General features: G+C 43.1%; 1 pseudogene; it reads right to left on the bottom strand.

Moving 5' to 3' along the window:
- Positions 7,074–9,511, bottom strand: LOC102176182 (annotated as a pseudogene).

Below are 11,034 nucleotides of genomic sequence, written 5' to 3'. Positions count from 1 at the left end.
TCTTTCCTACCCTGGGGGAAGTAACTGAATCTCCTTTTAAAAAAAAAAAAAAGATTGAAGTATAGTTGAAGGAATTGAATCTTAATCATCAGTGTATCCACATTTCTCACTCGAGGTCTAGAATGAGCTCTGTCTAAAAAGCCTCCTGCCTCCCCAGGGTGTAACATGAACACACACTGAAACATACATGCACTTATTGTGAGAGAGTTTAAGAAGACTCCGTAGGGACACCTAAGAAAGGAATTTAATGTATATTTTCCCAAAGTTCTATTAATATATCTATATTTTTTAAAAGAGGTCAAGAATTTTCAGAGAAGCAGAATTTTTGGAGATGGAAGGGTCCAATTCCTTCATCTTACAGAGAGGAACATGGGGCTCAGAGGAGCTACATGACTGTAGAAATTACACAGTGTGGAATGCATTTCTTGCAATGTTAACAGGGTTATGGAAAAAGCTGAGTTCTAATTCTTTCTATGAAATATCACCAATCAGGATTTTCAAGCCGTGTTGCACATCAGGAAGTCCTCACCCTGCATTGCCCCCTGATCTCAGTCTTGACCCCAGGGAGTTACCAGTGATCCCAGAGAACACTGGCTTAGGGAAGACCTGGCCCCTTACGGCATCCAGATGAGTCATAGCCACCAGAGAAGTAAGGGCAGGCCACAGCTGACGACAACTGGGCACAGCTGTGCCTATTCTTGCTCATCTCCGTTATATCTGCACTTAGGACCTGAGGCCACAAGCAGATATAATAAAACCCTCTTGTGAAACACTTGTTTTCTGAAAACTTGGTATTTCTGTAATACAAATCATGATTCCCCTGACATATATATTTCAGTTCAGTTCAGTCGCTCAGTCGTATCCGACTCTTTGCCACCTCATGAGCTTCAGCATTCCAGGCTTCCCTGTCCATCACCAACTTCCAAAGCTTACTCAAACTCATGTCCGCTGAGTCAGTGATGCCATCCAGTCATCTCATCCTCTGTCATCCCCTTCTCCTCCTGCCTTCAGTCTTTCCCAGCATCGGGGTCTTTTCAGATGAGTCAGTCCTTCACATCAGGTGGCTAAAGTATTGGAGTTGCAGCTTCAGTATCAGTCCTTCCAATGAATATTCGGGACTGATCTTCTTTAGGATGGACTGGTTGGATCTCCTTGCTGTCCAAGGGACTCTCAAGAGTCTTCTCCAACACCACAGTTCAAAAGCATCAATTCTTTGGTGCTCAGCTTTCTTTAGAGTCCAACTCTCGCATCCATACATGACTACTGGAAAAACCACAGCTTTGACTAGATGGACTTTTGTTGGCAAAGTAATGTCTCTGCTTTTTTTTTTTTTTTTTTGATGTATTTTATTTTATTTTATTTTTTTTAATTTTTATTTTTACTTTATTTTACTTTACAATACTGTATTGGTTTTTAATATGCTGTCTAGGTTGGTCAAAGGCAATGCCAAAGAATGCTCAAACTACTGTGCAATTGCACACATCTCACATGCTAGTAAAGTAATGCTCAAAATTCTCCAAGCCAGGCTTCAGCAATACGTGAACTGTGAACTTCCAGATGTTCAAATTGGTTTTAGAAAAGGCAGAGGAACCAGAGATCAAATTGCCAACATTCACTGGATCATGGAAAAAGCAAGAGAGTTCCAGAAAAACATCTATTTCTGCTTTATTGACTATGCCAAAGCCTTTGACTGTGTGGATCACAATAAACTGTGGAAAATTCTTCAAGAGATGGGAATACCAGACCACCTGACCTGCCTCTTGAGAAATCTGTATGCAGGTCAGGAAGCAACAGCTAGAACTGGACCTGGAACAACAAATAGGAAAAAGAGTATGCCAAGGCTATATGTTGTCACCCTGCTTATTTAACTTATATGCAGAGTACATCATGAGAAATGCTGGGCTGGAAGAAGCACAAGCTGGAATCAAGATTGCTGGGAGAAATATCAATAACCTCAGATATGCAGATGACACCACCTTTATGGCAGAAAGTTAAGAGGAACTCAAAAGCCTCTTGATGAAAGTGAAACAGGAGGGCAAAAAAGTTGGCTTAAAGCTCAACATTCAGAAAGTGAAGATCATGGCATCTGGTCCCACCGCTTCATGGGAAATAGATGGTGAAACAGTGGAAACAGTGTCAGATTTTATTTTGGGGGGCTCCCAAATCACTGCAGATGGTGATTGCAGCCATGAAATTAAAAGACGCTTACTCCTTGGAAAGAAAGCAGAGACGTTACATTGCCAACAAAGGTCCATCTAGTCAAGGCTATGGTTTTTCCAGTGGTCATGTATGAATGTGAGAGTTGGACTGTGAAGAAAGCTGAGTGCTGAAGAATTGATGCTTTTGAACTGTGGTGTTGGAGAAGACTCTTGAGAATCCCTTGGACTGCAAGGAGATCCAATCAGTCCATCCTAAAGGAGTTTAGTCCTGGGTGTTCATTGCAAAGACCGATACTAAAGCTGAAACTCCAATACTTTGGCCACCTTATGTGAAAAGTTGACTCATTGGAAAAGACTCTGATGCTGGGAGGGATTGGGGGCAGGAGGAGAAGGGGACAACAGAGGATGAGATGACTGGATGGTATCACTGACTTGATGGACATGAATTTGAGTGAACTCCGGGAGTTGGTGATGGACAGGATGGCCTGGTGTGCTGTGATTCATGGGGTCACAAAGAGTCAGACATGACTGAGCAACTGAACTGAACTGAGGCTGGTCATAGCTTTTCTTCCAAGGAGCAGGTGTCTTTTAATTTCATGGCTACAGTCACCATCTACAGTGATTTTGGAGGCCAAGAAAATAAAGCCTGTCACTGCTTCCCCATCTATCTGCCATGAAGTGATGGGACCAGATGCCATGATCTTAGTTTTCTGAATGTTGAGTTTAGGCCAATTTTTTCACTCTCCTCTTTCACTTTCATCAAGAGGCTCTTTAGTTCTTCTTCACTTTCTGCCATAAGGGTGGTGTCATCTGCATATCTGAGGTTATTAATATTTCTCCCAGCAATCTTGATTCCAGCTTGTGCTTCATCCAGCCCAGCATTTTGCATAGTGTGCCCTGCATATAAGTTAAATAAGTGGGGTGACAATATATAACCTTGACACAACTTCTTTCCTGATTTGGCACTAGTCTATTGTTTCATGCTTGGTTTAACTTGCTGCTTGACCTGCATATAGATTTCTCAGGAGGCAAGTAAGGTGGTCTGCTGTTCCCATCTCTTGAAGAATTTTCCAGGGTTTGTTGTGATCCACACAGTCAAAGACTTTAGTGTAGTTAATGAAGCAGAAGTAGATGTTTTCCTGGCATTCTCTTGCTTTTTCTATTATCCAACAGATGTTGCCAATTTGATCTCTGGTTCCTCTGCCTTTTTTAAAAGGAGCTTGAACATCTGGAATTTCATGGTTCACATACTGTTGAAGCCTGGCTTGGAGAATTTTGAGCATTACTAGTAGGTGAGATGAGTGCAATTTTCCAGTAGTTTGAACATTCTTTGGCATTGCCCTTCTTTGAGACTGGAATGAAAACTGACCTTTTCCAGTCCTGTGGCCATTGCTGAGTTTTCCAAATTTGCTAGCATATTGAGTGTGGCACTTTCACAGCATCATCTTTTAGGATTTGAAATAGCTCAACTGGCATTCCATCACCTCCACTAGCTTTGTTCATAGTGATGCTTCCTAAGACCCCTGACACAATTACCAGTAAGCTGTCCTCCCATCTACCCAGTCATCTGTCCATTTGTCCATCCATCCATCTACTTATACATGTCTCCATTCACCCATCCATCCAGGTAACCAACAAACATTTATGGAATACCTATTTTGGTCTAGTAGTTATGCTAAGCAGTTTTTAATCTAATATCTCACTATAGCTTCACACCCTCCTTGAAAGGTAGGTGATTCAATTCAATCCCCATAGAAATGAACACAATAAATAAGGATCCAAGCTGACTAAACAAGACAGTGGATGCTTCCCAACTGCTTGTCACAAAAGGAAGGGGCCTACTTTTTGTGAGCCCCAGATACTTGCTTGCCGCTTTCACAGATCTTATCTCACTGATTCTTCACAACCACTGTATAGATTTATTTTCATGTCCATTTTCTAGATGGGTAAATTGAAACTCAGAGGTCTTCAGGGATGTGTAAGAGTACCTGAGCTACTCAGTGGCAGAGTAATGTTCAAACCCAGATCTGCCTGAATAAATACGGGTTTCTTCCTTTTTCTCCTCTCCCATGTGACTGCACCCTGGCCCAAGCCCCTCTAGGCACTGTCCTAGCTTTGATGAGTGCTGGAGTAGGCTTCTCATGAGGGGAAGAGTAGCTGGTGAGGTCCCTGCCTTTCTCCCTTGGGGCTTCTGTGCTCCCTATGAAAGCCCCCATAGGGATGACTTTCCTGGGCTGAGGCTCCTGTGGTCCAGGAGGGAGGGCACTCCTGCAGTGAATGCAGGGTTCCAAAGAGCTTCTGAGGCCAGAGTGCCATTGTCACTGGAGCTAGAAGGTGACCTGGATCCTGATGTTTCTGCAGGAGGAGGGAAAGGGGTACGTGAACAGTCAACAGCTGCTAAGCACAGACCATGTGGCCGGCACTGTGAAGGGAATGTTACATCCTTACCTATGGATGGAATTGACTCTCCTCTGCATGAATTACTTTCCCCCCAGATTTCTGTATAGCTCACTCCATTGCCTCCTACAAGACTTTGCTCAAATGTCCCCTTCTCAGTGAAGCCTGTGTTGACCAGTTCATTTAAAATAGAATCTGAGAGTCAAGTGCTTCCCCAAAGCCACTCAGTGATCAGCTGGGTCATGTCCAAAGGCCATGCACTTTCCATTCTGCTGCGCTGACTTCCTCTGTCGACATCCTTCATGATATATGGTGTGAAGGCTCGTATCTTCCTATTTTCCTGATAAGAAAAACAAGTATCAAGGCATGAAATGACTCATCCAAGGTCATATAACAATACCTTGGTAGAACTGAGATGCACAGACCCTTTTCTCACCTCCATTTTTGCAAGATGCTGCTCTGGTCCACTTTTCCATCTGAATGCCTGTCATTTTCCTTCATCGCCATTCTCCAGGCCCAACCCCCACAATAGTTCTAGTGTGGGCAACACATATCTTTGACTTTTATGTTCCCTTTGAAAATGTAGTGTTATTTTCCATGCATAATGTTTTAAAATTTACATAAAAGGCATGATTTACATAAATTGGGCTATGGGCTTCATTCTGGTTCTCATTTTTTGTTTTTTCCCAAGCAGCATTGCTTTTTTTAAAAAACTTGCTTGCTTGGCTGCACTGGGTCTCTGTTGCTGCACGGAGTCTTCTCTAGCTGAATTTAGTTTGAATTTCTCTCAGGTTACTAATGGGCAGTATTCTCGGGCTTCCCTTGTGACTCAGCTGGTAAGGAATCTGCTGGCAATGCGGGAGACATGGGTTTGATCCCTGGGTTGGGAAGATCCCTTGGAGAAGGGAAAGGCTACTCACTCCAGTATTCTGGCCTGGAGAATTCCATGGACTGTATAGCCCATGGTATTACAAAGAGTTGGACATGATTGAGCAACTTTCATTTTCTTTCTACTAATGGGCTTGTAATCATGTTCTCTTTAGTCATTTGAGTTTGTTACTTGCTCAGTCATGTCCGACTCTTTGTGACCACATGGACTGTAGCCTGCCAGGCTCTTCTGTCCATGAAATTCTCCAAGTAAGAATACTGAAGTGGGTAGCCATTCCCTTCTCCAGGGGATCTTCCCAACCTAGGGAAGTTTGCATTGCAGGCAGACTCTTTACTATCTGAGCCACCAGAGAAGCCCATTCATTTGAGTTTGAATGCAGATAATTCCAAGTCTAAAGAATACACAGTGTCATATAATGATCAGTAAAGTAGCCTCGGGGTCCATATGAAGTGAAGTGAAACTCGTTCAGTCACGTCTGACTCTTTGTGACCCCATGGACTATACAGTCCATGGAATGCTCCACGCCAGAATACTGGAGTGGGTAGCCTTTTCCTTCTCTAGGGGATCTTCCCAACCCAGGAATCAAACCCAGGTCTCCTGCATTGCAGGTGGATTCTTTACCAGCTGAGCCACAAGGGAATTCCTTGTGGGGTCCACATGGCCAGGGTTCAATTTCTGCCTCTGTTTCTTCATCTGTAAGATGGGAATAATTTTACTGTGAATGTAATAGTGTGATTTTGAGGATTTAAAGCTGCTTAGAACAGTGCCTGGCACAAAATAAATACTTACTAAAGGCCATGTCCTACCCTGATAGAGTGCGTTGTTCTCCACAGCCTCTTTTTCCACTCCAGGCCACAACCCCTTCTCCCTGGCTCCTTTTCATGAAGTTCAAATTGCATATTCATATGAATTTTCCTTAGAACTGTGAAACTGTGAAAGAGAGTATTAAAAACAAGAGCCAAAATGGAGTCACTTATGCTAAACCCCAAGTCACGAAACCAAGACCTAATACCTAACTTGATTGTAGGTTTAGCGTCTCCCAGTAATGGAATCTTAAACCAGTCCATCTGAAATCACCTAATTAGCGAGGTCATCAGCCTCATATACCCCTGCCTTCCCTGGCTCCTAAAGGAAGATGAACTTGCCACTACCAGTCAGTTTTTTTGTTAGTAAAACTTCCTTGTCCTCACTCCCTTTTACCCATAAAAATCTTTCATTTTGTACTGCTCCTTTTTGCCTGTTAGATGGGATGTTGCCTGACTCATGAATTATTGAATAAAGCTAATAAGATCTTTAAAATCTACTTAGTTAAATTTTGTTTTTTAACAAGAAGAACAGAGTGTGATTAGTCTGACTTTCCTTTTATATAAATTCCTGGGTCATTCTAAAATACATTCAGAGACAGGTTGTTTTTTTTTTTTTTTTGGTCCAACAAAAGTTTTCAAATATTTGTTATGGAATCACATAGACGGCTAGTGAGGAAACATGGGCCATCAGGAGCCAAGCATTCCATCTCTCCCATAAGCTGTTCAGACAGTTGTGATATGCTCAATACCGTGATTTGGTTAGTTAACATGCAAGTGACCTTAACACAGCATAAACATGTGCCACTTCATATGTGAGGCTTCTTATAGACCCAGCTTGGTTCTTCTCCTGGGTCTTCTCTTAGAGTTGTACCTGGTATTATTACCAGTTTTCATTCAAATCCATTGAGGAATGGGATGATTCTGCTTTTGTTTTCTGGCCAGGAAACACTTGATCCTGAAAGTCTTGTGAGAAGACGTGGTGAAGAGCAAATTCAATGGTTTGTAGGATGGCAGAGAAGAGAAAAGAGGAGCTCAGAGAGGTTTTTAAGAAGAACTGCCACATACATGAGTCAGGGGTTTTGGCCTTTGGAAGGAAATGATGAATCAGTTCCTTAAAAGAAAGGATGGGACATTAAAGGGCACTATCAACAGAGTTAAAAGGCAACCCATGAGAATTGCCTGGTGGTCCAGTGGTTGAGACTCTGTGCTCCTAACACAGAGGGCCCTGGTTTGATCCCTGTTTCCACATGCAATTAAGAGTTCAAATGCCACAACTAACAGATCCTGCATGCTCTAACTATGAATAAAAGAACCCGTGTGCCACAAGGAAGATCAAAGATCCAGAGTGCTGCAGCTAAGGCCTGGTGCAGCCAAATAAATAAATATTTTCTAAAAAATGAAAGTGACTCTTTTCACAGGGCCTGTCTTAAAAAAATAAAAGGCAACCCACTGAATGGGAGAAATTATTTGCAAATCACATATCTGATGAGGGAGTGATATGCAGTATATATAAAGAGCTTCTACAGCTCAACAATAAAAAACTAACAAGTCATTTAGGAGATGGGTAAAAGACTTGAATAGACATTCCTCCAAAGGAGATATATAGAAGGCCAACAAGCATATGAAAGAAATGCTCAGCATCGCTAATCATCGGGGAAATGCATATCAAAACCAAGACGACATGAAAACAGAAGATAACAAGAGTGGGCAAGGCTGTGGAACAACGGAATCCTTGTGCATTGCTGGTTGGAATGTAAAATAACACAGTTGCTGTGGAAAACAGCATGAAGTTCCTCAAAAACTTTAACACAGAATTACCCTATGACCTCGTAATTCCACTTCTGGTTATATACCCAAAGGAACTGAAAGCAGGAACTTTAATGCCAAGGTTCATAGCAGCAGTATTCAGAATAACCAACCATGGAAGCAACCGAAGTGTCCATCGAGAGATGAATGGATAAACAAAATGCAGGTGTATACAAAAGCAGGGGATATTATTCAGCCTTAAAAAGTATGCTACATGCTACAGTATGAATGAACCTCGAGGACATCATGATAAGTGAAATAAGCCAGTCACAAAAATATGAATATTGTTTGATTCCACTTGTATAAGGTGCCTAGGGCAATACATTTGTAGAAACAGAAAGCAGAATGGTGGTTATCAGGGTTGGGGGAGAGGTAATGGGGAGTGATCATTTGATGACTATGGAGGTTCAGTTGGGAAGATAAAAGAGTTTTAGAGATGGATGGTGATGATCATTGAACAACAGTGGAAATACACTCAATGCCGCTAAACTATACCCTTAAAAATGGCTATGAGAGTACCTTTTATGTGAACACATACACACACATACCACTTGGGAAAATGGGAGGATTGGGTAGGAAGAAGTGGGGTGAAATGAGAGAAATTCAGACTTCCAAAGGAGCTTTTCTCACGGTGGGTTCATCATGTTCAAGGCGGGGTTGCCTGCCGTGGATTCATCAAACTCTGCTTGAGTTACTCTGTGTGAAAGGGCTGAGTCACTGCGATTCTATACACGTGATATTCTTGCAACATGTGACTATCTGAGGCAACGTGGCCTCATGAAAACAGAACGAGTGTCCTTTCATTCCCAACTTTCAGTGATTGCCTTTCGGTAGCCCTCTGCCATGCGTGGTGGGAGCAACTCAAGAAGTCTCTGCCCTCACACTGTAGCAAAATGGCAGACGTGTTAAAAACGCAGTGGCGGCTTATGCTTGCTTTTCAGAGCTAAAGCCAGGTCATCCGGCTTGTGAGAGTCCACCGGGAGCACCTCTTCCCAGCTCTGTGTTCAGAGACGTCACATTGCTAGCTTGACTGGGTGTTTACACCACAGAGATCAGCAAATGCTACAAATCTTTTGAATCTTGGCTCTATCACTGGCTGTGTAGTCACTTAGGCAAATCACTTAGCCTCCTCAGCCTCAGTCTCCTTATTTGAAAATAGCTATAGTAAATGTCGGTTCTTTTCTGTCTCCTAGGAAGAGAACAATTTGACACTTTGGATGCATCATTGCTTGCTCCTGGATGACAAGAGGCCTGTCTCTCCTAGATTAACAGCTGGTACCCTACCTCACCTCCTCAGTTGGCACCAATGCTGCCCCCCAGACTGAGGGTTGTCCAGAGAGGGCAGTAACTTACAGTGCCCGTGGGGTACACACTTATCATGTACCCAGGGGCACTAAGGAGAGGGAGGGGGAGACTGGCAAAGCAGGAGATGACAACTGCTCTGTGTAGTTCATTGCACCTTTACTTTTGGTTGTGCTGGGTCTTCGATGCTGTGGGGGCTACTCTCTAGTTACGATCACCGTGGCTTCTCCTGTGGCAGAGCGCAGGCTCGATGGTGTGTGGGCTTCAGTAGTTGCGCCACAGGGGCTCATCAGTCGTGGTTTTCGGGCCCTAGAGCGCTCAGGTTTCAGTAGTTCTGGCACATGGACTTAGCTGCTCTGCAGCGTGTGGAATCTTCCCAGACCAGGGTTTGAACACATGTCTCCTACACTGGCAGGTTGATTCTTACCCACTGCACCACTAGAGAAGTCCCCATTGTTTCTTTTTTTTAAATACATTTTTTAAAAATTGAAGTATAGATGATTGACAATGTTGTATTAGTTTCAGGTATACAGCAAAGTGGTTCATATATATATATATATATATATATTCTTTTCCATTATAGTTATTATAAGATAATCAATATACTTCCTTGTGCTATACAGTAGGTCCTTGTTGCTAATCTGTTTTTGTTGTTCAGTTGCCCGGTCATGTCCAAATCTTTGCGACCGTATGGAGCGCAGCACACCGGGCCTCCACATCCCTCATCATCTCCCGAAGTTTGCCCAAGTTCACGTCCATTGCATCGGTGGTGCCATCCAACCATCTCATCCTCTGACGTCCTCTTCTCTTTCTGCCCTTGCGTGTTTCTGCTGTACTATAAAGGGAAATATATGTACACATATATTCCTTTCCTCTTGAACCTTCCTCCCGCCCACTCTCATCCCACCTCTCTAGGTCATCACAGAACACCAATCTGAGCTCCCAGTGTTATACTACAGGTTCCCACTAGCTATCTGTTCTACACACAGCAGTATGTATATGTCAGGGCTTTCCCAGCGGCTCACCAGAATCTGCCTGCAGTGCAGAAGACCCAGGTTCAGTCCCTGGGTCAGGAAGATCCCCTGGAGGAGGGCATGGCGACCCACTCCAGTATTCTTGCCTAGAGAATTCCACAGACAGAGGAGCCTGACAAGCTACAGTCCATAGGGTTGCAAAGAATCAGACACGGCTGAAGTTAGACACAACTCAGCATGCATGCACACAGTGTATAATGTCAGTCCTAACATCCCATTGTTTCATTGTTTATACTTGATCCCATGGCCTGCAATATCATGGATGTTTTACAACAACTGAATTTTAACTACAGTAGCAGCCAAAAATTGTTGAGAAAGGCAAGGTGGGGCATGGGGAAGAACTCTGGCCTTGGAGTTAGATCTGGATTTGTCTCCCAGTTCCGTCATCACTAGCGGTTTGGCGTTAGGTAACTGATTGCCCAAGTCTGAACTTCAGTTTCTCCAACTGTAAAAATGGAGGTGATGACAACTATTGCATAGATGTGTTAGATGGCAAGGGGGTTACAATGGAGACAATACCATTTGGCAATCTGTCAAGAACAATTATATGAACAATTATATGTGAGCACTGATGTTGCCAGTTACCTAACATCTATTCTCTCCCTAGTCCAAAACAGAAGAACCCCTATTTTATTTGAAGT

The sequence above is a fragment of the Capra hircus genome, chromosome 2, assembly GCF_001704415.2.
Source record: "Capra hircus breed San Clemente chromosome 2, ASM170441v1, whole genome shotgun sequence".
Lineage (NCBI taxonomy): Eukaryota > Metazoa > Chordata > Mammalia > Artiodactyla > Bovidae > Capra > Capra hircus.
Note: the sequence above shows the minus strand (reverse complement) of the source record. Positions and strands in the feature narration are given on the sequence as shown.